Source organism: Dermacentor variabilis, chromosome 4 (assembly GCF_050947875.1).
Source record: "Dermacentor variabilis isolate Ectoservices chromosome 4, ASM5094787v1, whole genome shotgun sequence".
NCBI lineage: Eukaryota > Metazoa > Arthropoda > Arachnida > Ixodida > Ixodidae > Dermacentor > Dermacentor variabilis.
Window position 1 is genome coordinate 15,181,373 of NC_134571.1, and position 15,179 is coordinate 15,196,551.

The window sequence follows — 15,179 nt, forward strand, 5'->3', positions numbered from 1 at the left end:
CACACCAGCATTCTGACAGCAAGCATCCGCGGTTATCAAGTGAGATGCGTTCGCCTGTGCACACGTGACAACGTGCTTGTTAATTTAGTAAGAGAATGTTACAGCAGTCTCTGCAGCTGATAAAACTACTAACAATACTTCGTATAGCTGTCTAATAATTTGCTATCGCAATCCATGCTTTGCCTTTAGGCGGAAACTGCGACCTAAAAAAAAAAGTTAGTTACAGTGCAGTGAATGTGGCATTCTCGTACATCAACTCTTCTGCGAAATGGAAATATTTCGCCGCTAATAATGTATCAGATGACAACTAAAAAATCTAATTAACTTTGGGTTTGTACCTTGGGAGCAGTTGTCTGAATGGCAAATTTGTAGGCACACACATTCTAATGCAGCCCCGTTTGCTTTTTTATCTTGGAAATTGCACCTAATAAGAAATTCATAATGGAATTTCAACGCTCAATCCTCACTATGTATCGGGCAAAAATGCCCTCTGACAAACAGTGCGATGAAGCGTTCTTTCTGATTTCTCTTTTATTACAGGAGCTAGATTTAAACCTCTTTTATTGCTCAATTGTAATTAATCATCCATGCTATCCTTAGGTGATTTTAGACATCAAATTCGGTGGAATACGAGCCAATGCCTTTCACGCCAATGCGAGGTGACGTTATGAAGCTTCTGCTTAGAGTTCCCCATCTAAATTTTTGCCTTCATAGATGTGGTTTATCCATAACTGACCTCTGCTTCTGTAATAAACTAGAAACTAGTGACCATTATTTCCTACCGCCGCTTCTACGCAGAATGTTCCTCATATTTATGACTAGTAATCTGGGTTTAGCATTTACAACACCAGACATTTTGTCTTTTGGTGCCTGTCAGGCACACGCCATGGTTCGATGATGAATGCTCTGCACAAGTTCATTGAAGCATACGGAAGGTAACGCTGCTAGGGTACCGACCGCGGGAGATTTTATTTTAGTTTAGTTTTTTATTGCTTTGGCAATTATATGGACACTCCAGGCGCATTATCGCCGTCGCCGTGAAGTTCCGTACGAGTGAAAGCGTGTGAGGGTAAGCCGGCAAACATCGTTCAATCTCGCGCGCGCGAGCGAGGAACGCGGCCCGGATGCGTGCCTTCTGTGGCGCGGGAGACGGGGCGATGAGACGAGGGGGAAGGGTGTTCTCCGCCGGCTGCTACGGTGCCTCGGTGTCCTCGCCCGCCGCTCCGTACAGAGTGGAGACAATCCACACTCAATAGTAGCTTGTTCTTCTGCTAAAGCAAATACTCATCCAGGAAAAAAGTTGTGGCTTCCATAGTAGCAACAGAACTAGAGTGTACTAAACGGAACCACTCCACCGACGCCGCACAAACCGCACGCTCATACTTGCGGTGTTGTGCAGCGTCTCACTTGCCGCATCTCCAAGCTGTCGTAAAATCTCAACGCTTTTAAACGTTAAAAAATGGTGTACTTGTTCTATTATCTAAACATACTCAGAAAAGGCAAACCAACAAGGGAAGACAGATGCGCCCAAATCCTATGGATACCAGCCCACACTACCGACTCAACGTGAGAAGACAACGCGGCGGCACACAACGTATACCTCGAGGACTGACTTTCCGAGCTGCGACGAACGTAGACCCCTTACAGGGCCCTCCGAAGTATGGGAATGGGAAGATCGAATGACCAGGTTTAACGACATCATCAACCATTACAGCATGCAAAGATGCACTTATCCACCACCCCATCCACAACTCACCAGATTGCAAGCTGTCCAGCGGCGATAACTACAAGCCAAATCATACAAGAGCCCGATACTAATGCACGCTATTTATCCAGAGATATACACAACAGACAGATGCAAAGTGTGTGACACCAGAGCCACGCTAGAACATGCTATGGGAGTGCCAGGAACTAATACAGGACAATGCGAGCGAAGCCTCCAACGACAGCCTCCGCGCGCGTTGGCAGGCCGCGCTGCTCAGCTCGAACCTGGAAGACCAACTCTGGGCAGTCCAGCGGGCCAAGGAAGCCGCCGAGGGGCAAGAACTCTTGGCCGTAACCTCGGCGGGTGCCCCAGCCCACTAACTCGCCGGACGCGAATAGTTCTGATTCGAAATGGTTTTCTCTCTTTCTCTCTCTCTATTAACGAATAATAATAGGAAAATCCGAATATTTGACTAGGTTCCATGTTGTTTTTATTTAACGATGCAGGCATGGATACTTCGTGAGCAGGGGCAACCTTGCGCATCGCTGCGACGTGCGCGGCAGAACGATTTTTTTTCGCCCCAATCGCGCCATGTGAAACAGCCTTTTGGCGGACGCCGTAGGGATGCGCTGTCGGCGCTCGTGTGTCTTGAAAGCGATCTGCGACGTGGCCAAAGTGCACGCCTGCGCGGGCCTCATCTTCAAAGCGATCTGCGATGTTTGCAGAGTGCGCGTAGTGCTGATAGGTTCTCTGTGCTGTGCTTTCGGCGTTTCGTTCGCGTTGAAGCGACAAATGCACGGCTGCTGCCGCGATTCTAACTCCAGAATTTTCACAGCAAGTTTCCGCGCTTATTGAGCGAGATGTATTCATGTTTACCTGTGTGCGCGTGACACCGTGCTGGTTAATTTAGTTAAAACGCGTTGACGGGCTAGTTCTGAATCCATAATAGAATGCCTAAGAGCGACTGAACAAGGATGTAGAACTAAGCACACACAAAGACAGCGCTGTCTCTGTGGGTCTGTTTCTACGTCGTCGTTGAGTCACGCTTACACATGACATCATTGTTAATTTACTTAGCAGGCGAATGTTTACAAGTTTATACGCCCGATAAAGCTACCATCCTTAAACTAATTTGCTATCGCAATCGGTGCTTCGTCTTTCGGGCGGAACTGGGATTTTTTTTATATATAAAATAAACTATGGTTTAAGAAAAAAAAGAAGGCGCGGTTTCGTCTAAAAGGCGAAGCATCGATTACGATAGCAAATTATTAGCTATACGAAGTAAGGATAGTAGCTTTATTCGCCGTAAGTAGATGTAAACATTCGCTTAATAACTGAAGTAACAAGCGTGGCGTCACGCAGGCACAGGCAAACAAACACATCGCACGCGATCACCGCGGACACTCGTTGACAAAATGCTGGCGTGTGGAAGAGTGACAGCACTAGCAAGATAATATACCTTCGTGCTGCCTCTCGCTTCAACGCGAACTACGCTGTACGAACACAGCGCACACGAAGCTATCAACCTTCGGCCGCGCACCTAAGCTCTGTTCCCATAGCAGATCGCTTTCAATGTAAGGTTAAACGCCCCCCCTCCCCCTCTCCCCGGTGTTTTGCGCGCGATCGGAGGCTGAGTGCTTCCTTCCCACTTCCCTCCCTTGTGCGCGCCACCATCCTCGGCTCACCCTCGCAAGCTTTCACTCGCACTCACAGCATACGGCGCGCGATCACAATGTTATCGCACTTTAACTTTATAAGGAACATCACGGCGAAGCCAACGGCCGTAATGCGCTTGGAGCGTCCATATACTTGCTATCGCAATAAACGAAGATCGGTTTCACTCTAACGGCGAAGTATTGATTGCAATAGCCAATTATTAGACAGCTATATGAAGTATAAGGTTAACAGTTTTATCAGCTGCATAAACTGCTGTAAACATTAGCTTACGAATTAAATTAACAAGCACGTAGTCACGCGCACAGGCGAACACGAACGAACACGAACGCATCTCCCTCGACGACGGCGGACACTCGCTGTGAGAACGCTGGCGTGATGAGCGGCAGCAGTGGCGAGCGAATTCGCCATCGTGCTGCCGCTTGCTTCAATGCGAACGATAGGCGCGCGTGAACAGCGCACACGAAGCCACCAGCATCACGGTTCGCCTAGCCTTCGAACCCATCACCAAGATAACGCGAGCGCGGCCGCGCACAGGTGCCGCAGCCGGAATAGAAGAAATGCGCACTATCCTGCCACGTCCCCTCACCCCCCTTCCTAGCGGGCGCGCATCAGCGCACATCTCCCAGCGCCCCCCTTGGGCGCTTGAAAGGACGGCGAGCCCGCTCCCCCCCCGCCTTCCTCCCTTGCGTGCGCGAGGAGGCACCGCCTCATCTTAAATACCTCATCTAGCCCCCATCCTTCTCGGCTCACTCTCGCAACCTTTTCCTCGCACCTACAGCATACTGCGCGCCCCGCGATGTTATCCCACTTCGACTTTATACGTAACATCACGGCAACGCCTACGGCAGAAATTTGCATGGAGTGTGTCCATATAATTGCTATCCCCTCTGCTAGTGTGCGTGTTCCCTCTTTCCCTGCTGGCAGCGCGTTTGATAAACTGCCGTGCGTAAAGTGGCGGCTACGGAGTGGCGGCTAGCGCATGTTGGCGCCGTTGCTACGCTCGAGCAGTGTAGGCGGCGCCACAGTCGAGGAAGGAGTGTGAAAGAGCGGAGAAACGAGGAGGAGTGAAGGCGGAGGAGGAGAGTGTCGCTACTTTACGAAGTTTGAGGGGTTTTAAAGGGACAATAAAGTGAAAAATGATTTCTTCTGCACCAGTAAATTACCGTTCTGAAACGCCAAAAACACCGCTCTTACAACGATAAGAATTTTGGTAAGCCAGAAAAAGCGCAAGAATGAAATACGGGTGGCGACGCCTACTTATGTTCCCGCACCTGGGGGCTATGACGTCTTTGATTTTGATGGCATCTTCTAGGGCCTACTAATTATATATAGCGGTACAGATTGACTACATTGTGTTCTAAAGGAACCAAATGTTAAACATCGCAAGTTCCGGGAACCTTTATTTAGCCAACGCGGTCCAAGTGCGAAAACATACTTTCGAATCCCTGACGTCACGCTGACGTTTCGGCGCGAAATTCAAATACTGCTACTTGGACCCTCATTTTCTCTTCTAATAATCAACCTATTTTTTGAAATGATTGCCTGCAGGGTTCTCAAGCAATGCTTCATTAGTCTAAGCTGATTTATTGTTTCTAGTAAGGTGGCTGCCCGCGCGTCTCCGTGCCGCATGATGGACTGGGTGCATGTGACGGGGGATTGGCGCCACGTCGATCCGCTCTCGGATTTCAGATGGCAGTAGTATTGTTTCGTCGCCTCAATATTGTGGTGTCAGTGGATAGTGAAGTCTTTGTAAAACCGAGCGTCCCTGAGGTGTCGTGTTTAGCCGTTCACGCTGCGCCATTAGGGTGGCCGCTGCATATTCCTCGAAAGAGTTCATTCCTAATTCGTTCAGTCGGATCGTGCTTGTGCTTTCAGGCAGGCCGAGCGCTGCTTCACAGGCGATTCTTATGAGCTTATCCGCATGTTCGATGTTACGCCGCGTGGTTTGGAAAGGCAGAGCGTACGTTAGACGTCTAATGACGAAGGCGTTTACTAGTTGCATGGTGTCTGCTTCGGTCATGCCTTCTCGGCTGCGTGCAACTCTGCTAATAATCCCGGTTACGCTCCGAACAGTGCGTCTGAGATTGGAGAGCGCTATGCTAACGCTGCCCGTTTCTTGAATGCACATTCCCAGTACGCGCAGGTGGGATGCCCTCTTGATGGGCTCTCCCTCCAAGGTGAGCTGCAGATCCGTAGCCCTGGTCGCTAGGGTATGTCTAGGTCTAATATGAATATACTCCGATTTCGCTGGAGCGCGCCTCATGCCTGCTCGCCTCATATAGCTTTCAATGGTGTTGATGGCCTGTTGAAGCGTGTCCTGTCGGTTTCCGTAGGACCCTTTGCAGGCCCAGAGTGTAATGTCGTCTGCATATATGGCGCAGCCAAGGTCCCGGTTCTTCTGTAAGTCCAGGGCCAGTCTACGTAAGCCGATGTTAAAAAGAAGTGGTGTCAGGATTGGGGGCTCAATCCCATCGCTCGTGATCCGTTGTCAAGGTTGGAGTCGGGCATGAATTAGAAGGTAGCTGGCCCATGCCGACGTTCAACTTATCCACGCTGAGGACGTTGGTGAAGGAAAGGACTGCTTCTCATCGAGAACGAGGAATATGGGTTTATTTACAGTATTTAAATCAGTCTAACATGACTGTTTGAGAAAGTACATCAGTCTAACATGACTGCTTGAGAGAGAGTGTCCTGAGCGGTCCTCTCCCGATACAAGGTGATGCGAACGTTCGTTTCGTCATCGCAAACTAGCCGCCTCCCCGCAGGACGGTCTACACACACAAATGCACACACGTTCGAATGTCCGGAGCCGACGTCAGAGGGGCCCTGTAGAACTCGGAGCCGTTCCGGGTAGGGCGTTGGGGAGTTTGGGAACAATAGTTGGCCCGCCGAACTCATTCCGTCACAACGGCGATGAGGCTAGAGGGTGGTGGTGGTTTCAGCACAAAGCCTGCTTCATCGAACGCATCCTAGCTGAAGCGACGGAGAGTGGGGGATGCCCATATTGTTCCCCGACACAAAGTCGATTTAGTCACGCTGTGGCTAGAAGTTGGCGGCGACGCTCCCGGAATGTTGCCGCCATAGTTGAAAATGGGTGGCAAACTTGCACTGCAGCTGGCCGTTCTTAACAGCGCCGGAATGTTGCCGCCATAGTTGAAGCTAGGGTGGCAAACTTGCACTGCAGCTGGCCGTTGTTAACAGTGGTGACAATATGGATTCTTGAGGAGTGCCCTTATCTGGTAGGCGATACAGGGCAGAACGTGCTGAACCCAGTCCTATTTTCGCGGAGCGGCTGCTCAGGAAGTCTTGAACGTAATGAAATACTCTTTCTCCACACCCGACGTCTCGTAGTCCATCTAGTATTGTAGTGTGTGAGATGTTATCAAATGCCTTATGGACTTCGAGTGCTAGCAGGATTCTGTCCATACTGCCCGGAGGAGGATCGAGCACCTCATCTCTTAATAGAAGAAAGATGTCCTGTGCTCTTCTGCCGTCGTCCCTTTTCAGAACAAAATCTTTTGGGCGCGTGGAGAAGTGTTGACGGTGCCCGACGTGCCATAAGGTCACTTTTGAACTTTTAAAGTGAGACTGGTTCAGACGATCGCCTCTAGAAGCTGTGAGACGTGAAGTCAGTGCGAAATGCGTTTGCGCAATAACTTTTTGTGACAAGATTACTTTTTGCGTGGACAAGATTACTCTTACGTGTATTGCGTCTACAGTGCGCATCCGCATATTGGACAACGTGTATATAGTATCTCATTGTACCATAACATAATCACCCGCCACCTACCTTTCCCTATATTTCCCGCTTCCCCTTTCCCCAGTGAGGAGTAGCAGGCTAGAGACACGCTCTCCAGGCCGACCTCTCCGCCTTTCTCTTCATTGAAATCTACTCCTCCTCCTACTGGGATCCAAACTATCATCATCAGCAATGGCTCGAGCGTCGTCATCTTCCACAGCTGGCTCCCCTCGGCGCAACGGCGCGAACGCGCCCGTGTCGCTGCTCCCCCGTTTCCACAGCTGGCTCCGTTGCCGCTCAACATTCCAGCGTAGAATTTCACTTCTCTTCTGCCGTCGTAATGGGGAGGCCGCGTTTATGGTGGTATGAGCCATTCCTTAAGGGTGTATGAGCCATTCATTCTCTTACGTGACGGATGTGATATTCGAATGTGTGTGCTTGTAAACCTATATCGTCAATGACCACAGATCAAAGCAATATATTCGTACCTTTGTTCAAAATTCTGTGTCACCTCTGTGTCGTTCGCTAACCGGCTTCGCTGGTCATCCAGCTTCACAGAGTGGAATGGATCATGACTTTTTATTGCGAAAGCAATACTGGGGTGCGATCGGAGATGGTTGATCGGTTCGGTTACCGGCGCGCGCGATTGGCCTACTCCTCGCCGACGTCGCCAGCCGCGGGGCGCGGCCACGTTTTTGGTGACGTCAAAATGACGACACGCTCCTGTCAATCATCCTCCCACCGAGCATTCCGTCTGCTAGGCGCCGGACCCGACGGGAGCTGGGAAGTTTGGAGCGATCATACGGCTTCGCATGGCGCGTCTGCTGGATTGGATTGGATCCAACAGGCGGCCTTTTCGGCTGCGGAATGGCACGTTTGAATCCAATCCATAGTTTAATTCGAGAAAATGGCGCTTCCGTTGGGAACTTAGGTTGTTGCGCTGGCGTTTCTAGAGGAAGGAAGAGAGCGAGTGGTGGAGCGAAACGCGTTTGAAGAAATGGCAGAAAGTGAATTCTGGCGTCGTTTTTGTTTCTCGAAACAAATAATTCGTTGGTTGTACAGAGAAATCGACATCATCATCGGTGCCAGTGAGCCACTGGAATGTTGTCGCTGCCTCTTGAAAAGTGCGCCACTCTTCCCGTCGTTTTTTTTTTTTTTCTTCTCGCTGTGCGCGACACCACCTAGGGACGACGCAAAGAACCTAATAGTTATAAATTGCGGTAGTCACACGTACTACTATTTGAAAACGTGTTTGGGCTTGAGAAGAAAAAAATACATTCTTTAAATAAAGATTTAATTCATTTGGAAGACGAGAAACATTTGGTTTTGTAGTATACTGTTTGCAAGCAGACCACAAACGACGGAAGTAAACTTCCGGGGAGGTCACCACTTCCTGATTGGCTGCTCTTTCCGCCCCGCTGTCACAAATTTTGCATACTGCAACGTTGTGACGTTGCAGCAACTGAACAGAACGCGTATCGAACAAAATATCCCCGATCGCGTCCCTGCTCGCACTTTCGGCCAATCGGTGGTCGTGGCGCCTCCTTACACAGCTGCGTGTCACGTGACCGTGTGACGTCACGCCAGACCGAGAGACGGGGCCCCAGCTCGCGGCATCGATGGTGGAGGCGAAGCATTGCGCGCCGCTGCTGCGGCGCTACCGAGAGAGGGCGCTCGCTGGTGTGACGTCACGCCAGACCAAGAGACGGGACCCGAGCTCGCGGCATCGATGGTGGAGGCGAAGCCTTGCGCGCCGCTGCTGCGGTGCTACCGAGAGAGGGCGCTCGCTAGTGTGACGTCACGCTAGGAGGATAAATGAAGCTACAGCTCGGCTCCGGCTCCTCGCAGTGGTCGGCGCGCTGCCTTGCGCTATGTCGGATGATGTGTACAAGGCGAGGCTGGAACGATCTGCTGCGGCCAAGCGACGACGCCGTGCTGAAGAAACAGAAGAAGAACGGCGAGCTAAACAACGTACGTATGCAGCAGCGTGGCGAGCACGCCGATCAACATCGCTTGATGCGGGTGCATCTACAAGTTCAGGGATAAGTTTAACAAAGGGCAACCATGTCCACACCATCAGCCGAACCAAGGCGCAGCCAAGGGTATTGCTTTCGCAATCTTCCAGGCTTAACCAAGCTAAGCCTTCAGCCAATTTTTTTTTTTTTGTGAGACACCTTTGAAGTCGTGTTGAAATCTACGTGTGCATGGAGAGGCTTTCGTTTTTATTTTCGTATAAACACGAAGAAAAGGTTCCGCGCTTACGGCTGCTTTGTTCTACTCCATCAATGTCACACTTACATCTGACGGAAAAATAAATGTTCAGAATAAACGCCCGAACTTTTTCCGGATACTGACTTTATTTATGAAGGCAAAGCGCGCCGTTCTTTCAATTAAATTTGAAAATGTGCATCTTTTGAAAGGTTGTCTTAATTTAGGAGTAATAGCGCACATTGAAAAAAAAGAACTTCGTATCTTCCGGTTCGCAGTGATTCTGAAGTATAGTTGCAAGTGGTCGTCGTTACCATTGTGACAATCCCGGAAAGGTAAGGAACGGCACCGTCGTGGTGTTAGCACCGACGCCCCTGGCTGGGGTGGCCCCGTCTCGAGACGCGCGCTTCCTGTTCTCACTGGCGGCGACAACCTGCATCAGGTGCACGAAGCTGTCGTCCGGCTTGTTTTGGCTCTCGTAGGTGTACGGCAAGGAGTCGCCAGAGGACGCTTGGGAATGAGGGCTGGGCGTGCGCGATGCCGATCCCACCGTGGGTGTGCGAGGTGGTACCGCTGTGTAACGCTGCCGCTGTTCAACTTCGTTCGCATCGGGGACCTTGGTAAGGAGCAAAAGTAGAGTGCGAATAAGCGGAACCAAGCGGGTGTCACGCTGCCTGCCAGACCTAGGCGTAGGCGGGTCAAAGACGCACGCTGTCTTCAAACATGATGGTTTTTTAGTAGACGCGCCGATTTCGAAAAGGCAACTTTGACATGAAAGTAACAGATAAGGGTGGAAAAATAAACACGAAAAGATGATGAATCATCAAGATCGCTTTCTGCGTCTGCTAGTGGCCTTACGAAAAAAAAAAAAGTTTCGTTTGCTTGAAAACGCTATGCATTGTTTGCTGATGCATGTGCTTTGCTCCGACGCCATTTGCACAGCTTTTGTGATTATCTGTGCGGTTGCTCCTGTGTTTGCGGATTACTGTGGCTAGCCATGACACCGCACTAACTTTCGGACCCCCTTTCTGTCATTTTGCAGCCTTAAGATAATCGTATTGTGTGTCTATGCCGAGATTTCACACATGTGGCATAATAATAGTAACGTGAATAGCGCTGACCGTGTCGGTGGACGTCAGAAGTTCTTGGCTTCGTGTGTCATCGCTGGCGACATCGTTGCTCCTTTCGGTGGCCGCTTCGTCGGCTCTATCGTACAGATGTCTGGTGCCCTCGAGCGTGAAGACTGTGTGCGACGCCGACGTTGTCATGGTGCGGTAGAACTCCTTCACTTCTTCCGGGTCTTCGTCCAGCTTGTAGGCGATGAAGCCGACCGAGTACAGCAGGAACGTGCTGACCACGATGCTGTAGTAGATGAGCACGTCTACGCAGCGCACGACGTGATGCCGCTGGCGCAGCGAGGACATGGCCCCTCTGTGGTAACCTAAGTTGTCCCGGCTGTCTTCGACTCCGGCTTCGAGAACCCGCCGCGCATTCCCGCTGCTGGGACTGCGAGCGCCTGGACTCCGAGTACTTGGTGGACTCCAAGCGCCTTGTGGACTCCGAGTACCTAGAATGCGAGAGCTTACTGGATTGCGAATGTCGACTGGTGGACTACGAGGGCCTGGTGGACCGCGAGGGCTGCCTGCAAGTAATAAGCAAGTCGACCAGGATTTTAGGAGTGTCCCAAACTTTATTCCCGAGTCCTGACTCGACTCTATTTTGACAGCCATTTGTTCTGATTTGAAGCCCTGGCACCGCTGGTGTACGGCGTGCGCCTGCGCGGCTTTCAACCACCCGAGCATGCTCACATTCGCCGAATTCATTCTTTCAGTCTCTGTCACAAAAAGCTGTCCTGGAGATGACAGAAATGCACGTGGAGCGCGTTACGACGGAGGTTAAAGTCAGTGTGAACGTATGCCTGAAATGTGATAAGTTTCGCCGACTAAATTCTAATTAAACTAAAAGTAAATTAACTAAAGAAGGATCGTGTATCGTAGTACTGGAGGCACGCTTCGTATAATACTGCACGCCAAATTACACCGGCGCGTATCGCCCTCTAAGTCACCCCCCGCCACATCTCTGAGCCCCCGCTTCGCAGTCTGCAACCTTGCCTGCAGCACTGCGAAAGTCGTCCGAGTTTCCTGGACTGCGAGCACCGCTGATGTCTCGTTGCCTTGGGGACGGAGAGGTCGTGTTGGATTTGCTCCGGTGCTCCGTTCTGCGAGCTGCTTGCCCACGATTTCTTGTATTTTCCTCCTTCTCTGGTTGACCCATGTTTGGCTGATCTTCACCGTCAGGCTGCTGGTTGCTCGTTCAGCGCGTGCCTGTCCGCATGACGCCATGACGGTGATGATACCTTTCGGATTGGCCTCATAAGAGGAAAGAGAGGATTGGGGCAGAACCCATCGCTCTACGAATGTCGACGTTAACGAGATTAACGCAATGTAGCAACGCACCGTACTGCCTATGGTATTGCTCCCACCGCCGAAGCGCGTCGTGTGAGGGGCCCTCTCGCGCCGCATTGGATGGATGGATGTTATAAGCGTCCCCTTTGGAACGGGGCGGTGGGTTTCGCCGCCAAGCTCTTGCTATTATACTGCCTCATGTCCTACCTAAAGCCCCTCCATACACGTTTCCGCCGACCAGGTTAAGTACCGCCAACCTGCCCTCCTCCTCCACGCTCCTCTCCCACTCACCCCCTTAGCTTCCGGCGTCAAGCGGAACTTACGTTGCTGCAGCTTCCTGTTCCGAGTGGAAGTGACACTTTGTTTTTTAGCGTTGTTTAGTTTCGCGCCGCTGGAGAGGCTTTACTTGCGCGAGTTGCGGTTGAAACTGTGAATGCGATTCCATCCAAGAAACACCGCCTACTGTAACCAGCGATCTGCTCGTGTTCGCTGCTTCGCGTCAACCTGCGACGGGTTGTGGCACGAGCGACAACGTACAGTGGAATGTAGTGCCTAGGCGCTTGGAGACCACTGCCGTTTTTCGTGCATTTGGAAAACAGCGACCGCGAACTACTACTTCAGCGGAATACGCAGCTTGTCCCCTTTGCATTCTTCTTATGGTGACTGCCACAGCTCTGCTAAGCACGCGCGGGCGTCTCACGATCGTCTAACAGCAGTCAAAGCGGAAATTCCCGCAGCGCAACTCCAGGAAGCGGAAACGCCGGAACCGGAAATTTTAAAACCGGAAATGCCGGAACCGGAAATACCGGAACCGGATTTGGTGTGAGGGAAAAAGGCGGCGCACAACAAAGGTTGTCGCTACTTAAGAAAGCGGCGGTGCCGCGTAGATGCAGGGTCTTTAGTCCTACCTAGGTTAAAAAAAAAAAACACACACACACGATGAACTCCCGCAACCAAATTTTCTGACCCCCTATTGTGAACTTTGCTTTTGTACGTCACCATTTTTTGTCGTTTCCTTACTTCCACCAACCTTCCAATCGCCTTTTACTAATCTCTATTGCGGACATGTTTACTTTTCCCCTGCTCTCGCTGAACCCAAGGGCTTCAAGGAGGCCAGTGGTGCCTAAATCGACCGCTGGGCAGATGTCTTCACATTTTAATAAAACATGCTCCATCGTTTCCCTAGCTTTACCGCAGCAAGCACATGCTTCTTCTTCCTTCTTATATCTCGCTTTGTAGGTGCATGTTCTAAGGCATCCCGATCTCGCTTCGAAAAGTAATGAGCTACCCTTTGTGTTATCATAAATTGTTTCTTTCCTGATTTCGTTTTTTCCTCTTAAGTAGTTACTCATGGCAGGTTTCTTTTCCATTGTCGCCACCCATGTGATTATTTCAGCCTCTCTTACTTTCCGCTTGACGTTATTTGTTGCTGTGTTGCTCACCCCACAGGCCGTAAGCTTCCTAAGCTGGTAAGCTTCCTAGTTTTTTTCCTCCACTGTGAATCAATGTTTTTCCTGTACAGATAGCTCAACACTCTCCCAGCCCATTTAATTTCTTCCATATTCTTCAGGCGTTCTTCATAATCAATTTTACTGTCAGCTTCCCTCACTTCAAAATTAGTCCAGCCCATATCACCCTGCACAGCTTCATTTGTAGTCTTCCCGTGAGCGCCCAATGCGAGGAGTCCCACTGACCTTTGGTTCCCATCGATCCCTGATTGTATTCCTGATTTTAAGCAAACAACCGCATTTCCAAAAGTAAGTCCTGGAACCATTACACCTTTCCATATACCCCAGAGTACCTCATACCTATTGTATCCCCATAGCGTTCTGTGCTTCATTGTAGCTGCATTTCTCTTCCCCTTCACTGTTATTTTTTTTCCCGTGTTTCCGTATATCTATTGCATTCGTTTACCCATATACCAAGGTATTTATATTATCTCACCCAAGGTATTTCCTGGCTCTGTATTGCCACTGTCTGTTGACTGTTTTCATTGAATACCATAACGCCTGATTTTGTAACACTAAATTTCAAACCTAAATTGTTGCCTTCCGGTCCACTGATATTAGCCAGATGTTGCAAATCACTTTGCTTGTTAGTCGCTCGCATAAAATAAACCTGGAAGCTGCTGCTCTACTACTCTATCCGCCTGTTTGTATGGAAGATTAAACCCGATATTACTTCCTTTTAGCGCCCTCTCCAACCTCACCATGTGCATCATAAACAGCAGCGGGGATAAAGGGCACCCCTGCCTCAGTTCCTTGTTGATATTGACTTTCTCCTCGCTATCATCCCGTCCCATTCAACGCAAACGGGATTTTCTAGGTAAATCTCTCTAAAAAACTATAGACAATCGTCTTCAAAGCCTTTCCCTTTCAGAATATCCCACAAAATTTTGCGGTTTACGTTGTCATACGTTCCTGTAATGTCTAAAAAGGCCACATATAATGGTCTGCTTTTTACTCTTGATATTTCAATACACTGAGTAAGAACAAATAAGTTAGCATCCAAACGCCTACCTACTCTGAAGCCATTCTGAAGTTCTCCCAATGGCACATTATTCTCTGCCCATGCTTGCAGCTTTAATTTGATTACCTGCATTGCTAGCCTGTATATATAATGGTCAACGGTCTATACGAGTGAATTCTTTCTCCCCGTTACCTTTATAAATTAAATTCATTCTACTTTGTCACCACCTGTCTGGTATTCGTCTATCTTTTAAAGTTTTCCCACTGCTTTCACTGGAGCTTCCTTACTTTTTGGTCCCAGTTCATTAATCCGCCTAACGAGAACCTCGTCCAGTCCTGTGGCTGTGCGCTTAGAAATTTTCTCTTTGGCTTTCTTCCAGTTGAAATTTGTCAGCACCAGCTCCTTTTCAATCTGGTTCTCTTTCATGCTCTTTCTTTCTTCAAATGCAACCTCGTCATTGCCTTGGAAATATTCAGCTGTTATTTTTCGGATGTAATTTAATGCCGCTTCCTCTTCCAGTTTGTTTCCATCTTCGTCTAGGATATATTGTTGTATTGTTGTTGACTTCCTGCCTAATAATTTTATGTGGTTCCAAAATATTCTAGGTGCGGCCTTCTTTTTCTCACTTATTTCTGACAACCAACGTTCACTTTCACCTTTTGTCTTTGCTTGCGCCAGTATTTGAACCGTATACTTTTTCTCCCGGTATATTTCCCATTTACTGGCTACTTCATCCTGAGGCAATTGCGCCTTCTTTGCCTGCCTGTGCTCTTCAGATGCTTTCTGTCATTTAGCGATCACTTCTCGCATCTCCCTATTTCACCAGCTTTTCGGTTTCTTTTTTCCTTTCCAACGAACATGTTGTTTCTCTTTCCGTATTTCTGTCATTATTACACTTAGAAGCTCACTATATTCCCACTCTTTACTTGGCCATTTGCCAAGTTCTTCCTCGAATCTAGTGGCTATATTTGTTATT